Below are 12,917 nucleotides of genomic sequence, written 5' to 3' on the forward strand. Positions count from 1 at the left end.
AGCATTTGATACAGTTGACCACAACATATTACTCAAACGACTGGAGAACTGGACAGGTCTTTCAGGAACTGTACTAAACTGGTTCAAAACATACGTAGAAAACAGGAAATACTTTGTATCAATAGGTAACTTCACATCTGAGCAGACAAGTATCACATGTGGAGTTCCCCAAGGTTCCATCTTGGGACCCCTTCTGTTTAACATCTACATGCTCCCACTGGCACAGATTATAAACAACAACAAAATAAACTATCACAGCTATGCAGATGACACACAAATATATATCACAATGTCACCAGGAGACCGAGGCCCTGTACAGGCTCTTGGTAAATGCATTGAGGAAATCAATGACTGGTTGTGCCACAATTTTCTCCAGCTAAACAAAAACAAAACTGAGGTAATAGTCTTTGGCGCCAAAGAAAAACGATTACAGGTCACCAGAGAACTTCAATCTATACATCTAAAAACCACAAACCAGGCGAGAAATTTGGGTGTAGTGATGGATGCAGACCTAAACTTAGAAAAACACATTAAGACAATAACAAAGTCAGCTTACTATCACCTCAAGAATATATCAAGGATAAAAGATCTGATGTCTCAACAGGACCTGGAAAAACTAGTCCATGCATTCATCTTTAGTAGGCTTGATTACTGTAACAGCATCTTTACAGGTCTACCTAAAAAATCAGTCAGACAACTACAGCTCATTCAGAACTCTGCTGCTCGAGTCCTCACTAAGACCAAAAAAGTGGACCACATCAGTCCAGCTCTGAGGTCCTTACACTGGCTGCCTGTCCGTCAGAGGATAGACTTTAAAGTTCTGATGCTGGCCTATAAAGCTCTGAATGGTTTAGGACCAAAATACATCAATGACCTCCTGACCCAGTATGAACCTTCCAGATCCCTCAGGTCATCTGGATCCGGTCTTTTATCAGTTCCCAGAGTCAGAACCAGACACGGAGAAGCTGCATTCAGCTTTTATGCTCCTTATATCTGGAACAAACTCCCAGAAAGCCTCAGATCAGCTGAAACACTCAGTTTATTTAAATCCAGGTTGAAGACTCACCTGTTCTCAGCTGCATTTGAATAAAGCACCAAATCCACACTTTAAGCTTAAATTTCAAAACTTACATTTAACTACTGATTTTATCTACTGTTCTGATTTTATCTGTTTTGATTTTATATACTGTTGTTTGTTTGTTTGTTTGTTTGTTAATTAGTTAGTTAGTTTATTTGCTTGTTTTATTAAATTTTAAATCATGCTTTTTATTTGTTCTTGTTTCTAATGTCTCTGTAAAGCACTTTGAATCACCTTGTTGTTGAATTGTGCTATACAAATAAACTTGCCTTGCCTTGCAGCTCAACGTGGCAAAGACCAAGGAACTGATCGTGGACTTCAGGAAGACCAGGAAACACTTGACCCCTGTTTCAATCCAGGGGGTCAGTGTTGACATTGTGGAGGACTATAAATACCTTGGAGTACACATTGACAATAAACTGGACTGGGCTAAAAACACCACAGCACTTTACAGGAAGGGCCAGAGTCGTCTCTATTTTTTGAGGCGACTGAGGTCCTTCAACATCTGCCAGAAAATGCTGAGGATTTTCTATGAGTCTGTTGTGGCCAGTGCGATCCTCTATGCTGTTGCATGCTGGGGGAGCAGGCTGAGGGTCGCAGATGCCAACAGACTTAACCCTTTAAGACCTACCATAGAACCAAGTCCACCAGAGCTTATATTATATTTTTACATGCTGTGGAGCCATTTTTGGGAGCATTTCAAGTTGCTATACATCAATACAACCATTATAGCCCAGATTTTAATAATATGTATTCATTAAGTGCATAGTAATTACATAAATTGCAAAAAAGTGCAATAAACTACAAAAAAATTTAAAATCGTTTTTGTTTTTTTAACATATATTTCTAGTTAGAGAAATTTAAGAGGCTTATCCCTCAAAACTGTAAATACAAAAAAGTTGCACAAAATAGTTTCCCACCACAGGAAATTTATTTTGAGTGTCTTCATAGTTTTATTTTTGAAATACACCAATTTTTATACACTGCAGGAAAAACGAAAATAAATATTATACTGCAAATTTGCAAAAAAGCAGCATATGCATCAAAATAAACTATTTCCAGCAGTGCAATATGAGTCCTAAGCATCCCAGAAACGACACAGAAAGTCATAAAGTCAAAGATAACTTTTAAAAAGAGCAGTATAGGCCCTGAGGCCCTGATCGCAAAAAAGACTACATTTCCGCGAAAATGACGTCACTTCCGGTTTCGGCCAGGTAATGGCGGAAATGCAAAAGTTCGCGCTGACGTCTATTCCAACGTAGGAAGTGTTATGAACAGCTGATCGGACCGGCAAAGCGTGTTTCTGGAATATTATGTTTTTGTTCCTGCAAGCGTTTTTTATGCAGTTTTTGCAAAGCTTTATGTGGAAGGAAACCGTGACCTAGGACAAGCTGATGGCACAATATGTAAGTACAACTCCTCCGGTTTCATATGCAAAAAAAATTTTTGCGCTAGCTTACGTGGTTGCAGTGCTACCGGGATTTAAAAATAGTTACGCATAACAGAGCATGCCCGCTCCGATCGGTTCTAAAGGGTTAATAAACTAATCCGTAAGGCCAGCAATGTTGTGGGGATGGAGCTGGACTCCCTCAAGGTGGTGTCGGAGAGGCGGATGCTGTCCAAGATAAAGACAATGTTGGATAACACCTCCCACCCACTCCATGACATGCTGGTCAGTCACAGGAGCTCGTTCAGTGAGAGACTGAGATTACCGAAAAGCACCACTGAACGACACAGGAAATCTTTCCTGCCTGTGGCCATCTCCCTGTACAACGCATCCACTTAACACACTGTTTGCTGCTACAACTACACATGTTTCTTTTCCAACTATTTATTTATGAGTGACTTATGTATGTATGTATGTATGTATATATATGTATATATTGTACTATTCTTAGTTAGTGTATTGTCTGTCTTGTCTTAATGTTGGTTTAAAATGGAGCACTGTAACAAAAAATAATTTCCCCCAGGGATCAATAAAGTATTCTGATTCTGATTCTGATTCTGATTTAGGTAGCACCTCCTTGACTGATTAAGCTGGTTTTGTTTGTTATTTTGGCCTTTGTTCACCCCGGAGTCACGCTTCAGTTTAGACCAGGGGTCGGCAACCTTTCTGATGGCGAGTGCCATTTAAAATTTCCTCAGAGGTCAGTGTGCCATATGATTGCATTAGCAATAAATTTAATAACGCTCTATATGAACAACAACAACAAAAAATCAGCCCGGGCATTTTGACGAGAGACCAGCCCCCCAGGTATTAAAGCCATAAAGCCTTTGAATAAAAACAAACACTGTGGTGACAGTGATGTACAGTCTTGTTGGTATATGTGTGATTTCTATACATTTGACATCAGATAAAAACTTTGGTTGTAAGATTCAGATAATTATTTATTAAAAGCGAGACATTTTAAATGAGAATAAGAAAGAAAAGTATTTCTTTGTGCCCCCCTCTCCCTTTTAATGCCCTACCTGCCCCCCTGGCAACACTTTGCTAGACCCCCCCCTGCACAGTTACCAGCTGTCAGCTGCTTAGAAAAGGATCCAGGTGATATTTGTCTCTCAGAAACAGTTCATAACTTCAACTCATCCATGTCACCTAAAAGGTAAACCTGTTTCTCCATCACCTGTTCAGCTCTGATGATTCAGTAAGGACATCTCCTGGTTTCATCTTCATGTTTCCCTCTCACCACATATCCAAACCGACATCATGACCAGCAGCTTTACAGCTGTGGCTCCAGCAAACATCAGCTGATACTAGAAATTAATATTAAATAAATTCTAACAACAGCTGATCAAGCTTAAACGTGCTGCTGTTGTTTAGAGCGACATGCGCTGGTTTCCTCTTTCTGGCGCAAAGTGAGCGATAAACAAACAGGAGAGAAAAGACGATCAGCTGATCATTGATCAGTTTCATGATTGAAGTAGCAACAGGAGAGGGAGGGGGAGAGGATGAGAGGAGAAGAGGCAGCTGTGCAGCGAAGACACAGAATAACTCCAGCTTTGTGCCTTTTCCATTCTAGCTGAAGGACAAACTGTGTTCCTTCTCAGCTCAACATGAAACGCGTAATATTTTCTCTGAATGCGAGACGATTCTGTCTTTTTACAGGACATTTGGCAACTCTACTAACTAACCTTATGAATAAAACAAAGTTCACTATCAGTAACATCATAGCACCACCCAGCTGTATAGAAACTGCTAGCAATAACATATAACATGCTAGCTAGCAACGAAAATAAACTCCACCTAAACTTGGTTCATATCTGACCCAGAGAGACTGCAGGTCATAACTTCTTACCTGAAGTTCAGTTCACCTGACGCTCGGACCGGCGGCCGCCTCGGGTCTCTGCTCCTCCACCTGCTGGCCTCCACCACTTGTTACTGAATCTGAGGAAGCTCCACCACAGCCACCATCAAACAGCTGAGTTATTTTTACACACCGGCCAGCATCTGGCCGATCCACCACCTTTCATTGTTTATACCGTTACAAAAAAAATAAAATAAAATCATCGGCCCACCGTGCAAATGCCCGGTGGGCCGATGGCCAGTCCAGCTATGGTCGTGCCATCAGTTAACCCTTCGCGTGCCAACTGTGGCATGCGTGCCTAGGGTTGTCGACCCCTGGTTTAGACAACAAACCACTGTTTCACTAAGAAATCGTTTTCCCCTGTGTATGGTTTTGGGGACCAGGGCGGGGTCACTTCCTTTTTTTCTAACTCTTATGTTGCGTACCAGTATCCCTAGATTGGGGCGTAACACACATGAATATTGCTGTGTAGTATCACACAGCAATATTCCCCACCTCACAACAAAACTTTATAAATTGTAGTTTAAATATAATTTTTTAAACAAAAACTGGAGTGAAAATATACACATGAGAAAAGCTTCACCGCCGTGATGGATTTTTAACTTTAAGAAGCAGTTTGTTATGGCTTTAATAAGTGCATGGTGCTTTTTGAAGTTTTACCATCGTTTACAAGTATTTGCAGACAAATATGGAAACTACAGACAACCGTAGCAATCTGTTAGCAACCAAAGGAATCACAAGGATGTTTTTGCATAGCACCTTACTTGCAACCAACTTCCAGAGCAAAACTGTAAATATCATGCAGGATGTGCCCAACAGGTGCAGTGTCACATGATAGTTATTACTATAATGCAAGTCAAATGAAACAGCAATGTTTCAAACAGCTTGACAAATACCAGCACAAACTGTTCTCTATAGTGCAGTGGCTGTCTTTAGTGTGTCTTTAACTGTCAGATATGGAAACTCCTACATCCCCTCGTTCTCGACTTCATTCGCCTGTGATTGATTTTATTAATCAATGGCATTCACTAACACCGTTTTAACAGACAGGGAGAGATGGGGTTGCTGGTTATCTACAGATGGGAAGCTCTTATTTCATCATTAAGAAGTGATGAGATTTTCAATATAATGCACAACAGCCAAACAATAAGCACTGAAATGAGAAACACAAAAATGCCTCACTTCAACGTTTTCCTAAAGTTGGGGAAAATACAAGGCCGAGGACTATTTATATACCACTGATCTGTAAATACTTTGATTCATGGAAAGGGGACCGTGTAACACCACAGCCAGACACAGATATTTGAGCAGGGTTTGGAAGTTGTTGGCCTTACGTGTGGGATCAGGGACCCATTTAAATGGTCGTCTCATGTGTGATAAAGAATCTGTTGCAATGGTAATGATAATCTGGGCCAGCTGTCTGAAAGGGTTATTTTGGGCCTCAGAATGACTGTAGCGATTCATCAGAGATGTGCAGAGCGCTGAAGGAGAGTTTAAAAGATGCAAGTGGTTCACAGTTTACTGCATTTTAAAATGAAATCCATACATTATTAGTAAAACTAATGTTAAGAGTAGTGCTGTCAGTGTTAGTCGTTAAAATGACGTTAACGCCATAAACGCGTTAACGCAGCAAATCTCCGTAAGGGAGTTAGCCAGGATCGCCCCGTGCTTGGGGCTGCATGGCGTCAACGCGTTAGCGCGGTTAGCTCGTTAATGTGTTAGCGCTGTGCAGCCCCATTCACGGTGCGATCTGCGTCATTTTAACGAGATTAACGCTGACAGCACTAGTTAAGACATCTAAGTAATACATTCTGTGTTTATTTGCTGTAGCTTTTTTAAACTCTCCTTCAGCGCTCAAAACTGACCTCAGAACAGCAACGTTATGTCTACGTTAAGTATTGGTGAACCACAAGGGTCATCAAGTTCACCGTTCGCCGACAGTCATGGGATGGTCAGTCTTCACTGCAGATGTGTTAGTTTCTGTTAGCCTGTTAGGTTAACACTACAGGCCCAAATTGTGTGTTCTAGCAAAAGTAAACTGAAAGACTTTTTGTTCTTTCCCAACATCAGTCAGGATTCAGAAAACAACACAGCACAATAACTGCTGCTGTTAAAGTGGTTAATGACATCGTTGATTCAATGGACTGCAAAACCTCCTGTGCTGCTCTTTTTCTTGACTTGACCATGCTATTTTATTACATAGACTAAACAATATTGGTCTATCTGTAAATGCTGTAAGTTGGTTTTCAAATTACTTGTCAGCAAGAAACCAGTGTGTCCATGCTGCTGGGTCTTCTTCCTCTTTTCTCCCAGTATCCAAAGGAGCTCCGCAGGGCTCCATATTAGGACCATTGCTATTTCCTCTTTACATAAACAACCTTTGTGATAATTTGTCAAATGCAGCATTTCATCTTTATGCAGATGATACAATTATTTATTGTTCATCCCCTTCAGTAGCACAAACCCTGCAGTTTCTGCAGTCTGCCTTTGATGTCGTTCAGTCCCATTTAACTCAACTTAAGTTGGTGTTAAATGCAGAGAGATCCAAGTTCATGTTATTCTCAAATGGCAAAGAGTTGTTAGCTACGTCTCCTAAGATTAAAACAATTCAAGGAACTGAAATTGAAATGGTCACATCCTACAAGTATCTAGGGATCATTATAGATCAGAATTTGTCATTTAAGACTCACATTCAAAGGCTTGTGTTGAAGTTAAAACTAAAACTAGGTTACTTTTTTAGAAACCAATCCTGTTTCTCCCTCCAAGTGAGAAAACATTTGATTCGTGCAACCTTTTTACCTTTATTGGATTATGGTGACCTGCTTTTTATGAATGCACCTGCCCACTACCTAAAGAGGTTGGATACTGTGGACCATTGTGCTTTACGTTTTATTACTGGCTATGGAAATCATGTACATCATTGTTCTTTGTCTGCTGCTGCTAAATGTCCATCTTTGCATATTCGCAGACTCTCCCATTGGTTGATCTTTATCTATAAATCTCTCCTTGGGCTGGTTCCATCTTATTTATGTGTTTATATGTGTAAAAACCACAACCAATACAGCCTTCATTCGCACAAAATCATACAATTGATTGTCCCAAAAATCAGAACAGTATTGGGGAAAAGGCTTTTAAATACGCTGCCACTGCTTCCTGGAATAATCTGCAGGAGGAACTGAAATTATCAGAACTGGTTACCTTGGGAGAGTTTAAGTCTGTCTTAAAGGAACGAGAGAACAGGGCCCTGTGCTTCGTACGTCGCTTACTACATCCAAGATCAAATGAAACATCCAAGACCAAATCATCGCGCTAACTCTGAGCTCGCTATTCCGGTTCCCCGAACACACCTGTTGTTGACGATTAGTATAGCTGGATGAAGTAATGTGAGATCACTGGGTGGCCCAACAGGGGCTACGCATCGATAGTAGAAACATTGATCGGCAACCCTTTGATTGGTCGGCGAAAATGTCGAAGGAGCGCGCTCGGTATTTTTCGGCAGCAGAGCAAGAACTCTTGAGTGAAGGATTTCAGGAGTTTCAGAGTTTAATTAAAACGCAAGGGAACACTGCAAAGGCTGCAAAAGCAAGGAGCGAGGGCTGGCAGAAAGTTGCTGACAAATTAAACTCGTAAGTAATTCAATAATAACAATAATAATGGAGTGGATTTATATAGCGCTTTTCAAGGCACCCAAAGCGCTTTACAATGCCACTATTCATTCACTCTCACATTCACACACTGGTGGAGGCAGCTACAGTTGTAGCCACAGCTGCCCTGGGACAGACTGACAGAAGCCAGGCTGCCATATCGCGCCATCGGCCCCTCTGGCCAACACCAGTAGGCGGTAGGGTAGAATTATCATATCACACCATATTATCCAATATTATATTACATTATATTATATTGTTATATTATATCCCCTTTCACATTAGAGCCACAACAGGACCCACTAGAACATGGGAACAGGTAAAAGTGAAATATAAGAATATTCTACAGAATGGTAATATCTATCACTTATATTGCTTTTAGTCTCTTGGAAAGAGACCCTGAAATAATCTGTTTGTTTATAACAGCAACCAAGAAAAGGGCAGAGCAAAAAAAGACAGGTGGTGGTCCTGCACCCCCTCGTCAACAAGTTGGTTAAGTAAATAATACCCTCACGGGAAAATCGATATCTCTCTATGAGCACACTGTCGCACTGAGCTAAAGGATCCTGTCTGTCCCGCAATATACGCTGAATTCTGAGGACTCTCCTTATCAATCTTGCACCTTCCGCAATGGGTTGCTCGCGTAAACGGACAGGACATGGCTGCGACAGGCTTCCCAAATCCACCTTCGCTTTTATAGCCGTGGTCTCTCATCTTGATTACACGAAGTAATTTACAATTACTACTCTGAAATATGAATTACATCTGTAATAATCACATACATGTAATAGAATGTTAATAGTACATTTCCCTTTTTTAGGAAATGACCTGTATGTATCTGTGTGAAATCAATAAAAGGATCAAGTGCTGCATTATCTTTAGTTACATTGATGTTATTTATTTATGGTGAAACAGTGGTGGAATATCGCTGTTGCTTTCGTATGAATGAAGCGGACATACCTGCGTGGCCGCGATCTAATCCTGTTTACATAAAGTAAGCCTGCTCCCCAGCAGGTTTACGCTTACGGCTCTGTTGCTATGACAGCAAGTCCCGGATGGGCTTCGGGGAACCGAACGATCCGGGATCACGCGAAATCGTCAACAATCTCATCCAGCTAACTTACTTAGCGAGGTACGAAGAACAGGCCCCAGCTCTTTTACTCAGTGTGATTGTTTTTAATGTACTCTTAATTTGATCTGTTATTGTATATTTTACACATGTTGGTGTGGGATACTGTATTTGTTTTAAATCTTATATACCTATGTGGTATGTGACTTTTGTTGCCATGATGCCAGGTCTCTCTTGAAAATGAGATTTTTAATCTCAATGAGATTTTTTACCTGGATAAATAAAAGACTAATGATAATAATAGCTGCAGACGTCCTGTACAGGGGTAACTGTACGGGACAGCCTAGCTGTAACTGACTAGGTCTGCGGACAATCCTAACATCCTCTCATGATGCGACCAACTAGCAGCCCTCACAGTTAGCTGCAACCAACAGCCACGCTCGCCCCTGATCCTTGCACTTGATAAAATGGCTAGGTCATACTTTAGCGGTCAGGAAAAGAAGTCCTGGAGATCTGTTTACAGGATTAGAACAGCCAGGAACCATAAAAGATGCATACACGGTTTAATCTTTACCAGTTCACAGGATTAAAAAGGAAACGATTAAATGCAGGTAGGATTTTTTTTATTTAAACAATTTAGCAGGGACAAAGCAAATATCTGAACCAAATAATATGACTCATAAGATCAAATCACATAAATCCTATAAATTCTCAACTAACCAGTTCTGTGCTAATGCTTCTTGTCTACTACTGGACTTGAATTAGTTAGAGTTTACGCCCATGCCTGCAGCACAACAGTCTCCCGGTCGTGCCCGAAGAAGTGAAAACGTGGAAACAGAGACTCAGTACAAAGTCGAGCAACTTCATCAAGGCCTCATTCCAACACAGCAGGATGAGAAAAGACTTTTAGGTCGTAGGTTTATCTTCCAGGACTCCAGCTGTGAACTTTTCTTCAAGAACAACTCATTTTACACATAAACATCACAGCCACGCTGATCTCAAATGGACCTGACCAACGCAACTACGAGATAAAGGTGCAAACTTACAGTTCTAACAGTTCCGTCCTGTAACTGTAAAATATAAGCTTTCTGTTAATTCACAGAAAATGTGAATGACTGAAAAAACCTCTGTCATTATTGTAACTGAGTGATGGATGACTGATACCTCCTGTTCATGATGCTACTGCATTTCTCTCATTCAAAATCATTACTGATCATTTTCATTTATTCTCTTATAATTACCATGCTCACCTCATACGGCTGCATCCTGAGCCTTTTATGCAGACGGACTCAGGTGGATGAGGTTTATTTATATGTGTTTAATAAGTATTCATTTGTTTGGTGTTTGAAAATAGCCGTGTTAGTTATCTTATTATAAACAGTAAACATGAACAACAAGAACATGATGATAAATTTATATTTTTTACACATCAGCATAGTAAAAAGTGCCACAGTAATAAAACAACACATGTAAGATGTGTAGGCCTGTGCCACTGTACAGGCGTCCCCCTGACACCGAGTACCAGAGAAATACTTCCTTAGACACTTTAGTTTGTGAACTTATAGCCATAAATTACAGCTGAAAGATTAAGGTAAGGTATAAAACAAGTTTTCAGCAGGTCTTCAAAACCAAGCACCGATTCGGCCAACTTGATTGGCTGAAGAAACTTATTCCAAAGTGCGGCTGCCTCTTTTTAAAACAAGAGCGTCCAACAGTTAAAAAAGACTCAGAGCAGATGATCAGAGGAACTGAATGCTGGAGGAAGGTCTCAGTAGCTGATATATGTGGGAGCCGGTCATGTAGGGATTCATGTTATTAATTACATTTCACAATGAATTTCACTTGCAGCCGCTGAAGAGATAAAAGAATAGGCGTGTTGTGTAAGCAGCCTCTGGATGCCTGAGGAGGACTGATACATGTGCAAAGTGATTTTTGTAATGGTTCATGGATTCAAATTTCAAATGCTGTTCAAAAGTTCCAGATTCTTAGCAGATGCCTTTATAGTGGTGGGAAGAGCGCGATGTAATGGCTGACCATCATTAGAGAGCCTGGGAGCCACAGGAACCTCGGTTTTCTTGGATGGGATTTCGGGAGATTACTGGGCTGTTTTTCTGCTCCTCATGCCCACCCTACTCACTCTGTTTGGAACCGAAAGATCGAGCTGCTTCAGTGTCCCCAGGAGGCTGAGCCGCTACACGAATATGTGTCCTGCATGGATGCAACCCCAAAGCAGCAACAATAAGAAGATGATCTCTGACATATACAGATCTTATCTGATTCTGCGACCCCTCGGTTAATGCAGGACGCTTCATTATTTCATACAGGCAGAGATTTCCGGTTGAAATGTAGCTAATAACGCACAGCACATTACATGTTGGCGTTATGAGTCAGTGTAAAGGAAGAACACATGTGACAGATGTGTGAACACCACCAGATCAAATGTTAGTGCTGCTGCCAGTGAGGAAGCAGAGGCGTCGCTGTGTTTACCTCGCCGAGATGCGGACACTTTCTCTCCGGCACTGAGACGCAGCCGCGGATCGTGATGCTGCTCTGCGTCCTCAGTCCTCCCTGTCTGCCGTCCGTCTGCTCTCCTCTTCTGCGTTATCAAACGCTGGTACTGCGATGATGGGCCAGCCTCCAGCCCTCCCTGTCTTACTCCTGCTCGAATTTCTTCCTCCTCACAATGTCTTGCCTTTCTTTCGATCACCTTCTGGTCACTTCTCGCTACTGTCAAGTCTGCAGAAATACGGCAGCAACACTTCCGGTCCCCACAGCCGATAGATTTGATCTACTAACCCGGGACAACAACTTACATATTTACTGCCAAAGAACATAAGATACGTATTTTTCACAACAGAATCATTCCACTTGATGTCAGTTTGACTCAGGTGCTACTAACACTAACTACCTGCATGATGACCGCTAAATGTGTTTTTCTTCTCCTGCTATTTTTTTCAGCATACCGAGACAGTAAGAAAAACATTACCACCGTTTTTCTTTTAGCGATAGTTGGCCATGATGTGAAAGCAGGAACTGAGTGCTTTATAGTCTAGGTGAAGAAAAGGTTTCAGTGTTGGTCAGTGTGCAATAGAGTTGTTAAGCTTCATATTTTGTGATGGGTCTCCCTCATACGTTACAATTTACCCTAAGCTGTGTTATAACTAACCACAGCAATGAGGCAGGTTGAAACAGCTGAACTCCTTGTGTTTGATACCAATTCATTCAAGTAAAAACATTGTCACTTCCGCTGGAGAAATGGGGATATTGTCTCATCTGATAAATCTCATAAATAAACTAAATATATGTGTATATATATATCATATTTCAGACAAGCACAAACGTACATGGTGAACAGTTAAAAGCTGTGCCTCAGTAATACTGGTGCGTTTGACCTACATTATTTATTAGTTAATGTATTTTATTTTTTAATTTAGTGTGAAACGTGACACCAAACGTACAACAGGACACAGGGTGGAGACAAGGCGATGACAAGACAAAATAAAATACGCATATTTACATATTTCATCAAACTTTGTGAAATATATTCTTGAAATATATAAATTAGAACAAAAATATCAAAATGAAGATGTTGACTTTTGTCTTCATGTGTGCTGTATTTGATTTATAGCCACTATGATCCTCGCATATTTTTTTTAACTTTATTTGAAATTATAAAGCGAACAGTCAGTCATTCCAGTTCATTTAAAGCAAGTACAGCAAAACTAATGGCGTCAGACGGCTGGCCAAAAACTCTTATTTTGAAGGCAAATTCAAGCTACTTCCGGTACTATTCGCTCTCTCGGTCCGTGAGCTTGACGCAG

The 12,917-nt window shown here is 40.9% G+C and overlaps 1 protein-coding gene across 2 annotated transcripts in view; it reads right to left on the reverse strand.

The window, feature by feature from the left end:
* cntn2 (contactin 2) overlaps positions 1-11,837 on the reverse strand; it is an 83,602-nt gene extending 71,765 nt beyond the window's left edge. For both annotated transcript variants that reach the window (XM_085405414.1, XM_085405413.1), the window contains exon 1: positions 11,584-11,837. The gene's annotated coding sequence lies outside the window, so the exon portion shown is untranslated. The remainder of the gene's footprint in view (positions 1-11,583) is intronic.
* Positions 11,838-12,917: the final 1,080 nt, after the last annotated feature.

Source organism: Rhamphochromis longiceps, linkage group LG5, assembly GCF_057381845.1.
Source record: "Rhamphochromis longiceps isolate RC_006_pf linkage group LG5, R_longiceps_female_GT1.1, whole genome shotgun sequence".
In the NCBI taxonomy this organism is placed as follows: Eukaryota; Metazoa; Chordata; class Actinopteri; order Cichliformes; family Cichlidae; genus Rhamphochromis; species Rhamphochromis longiceps.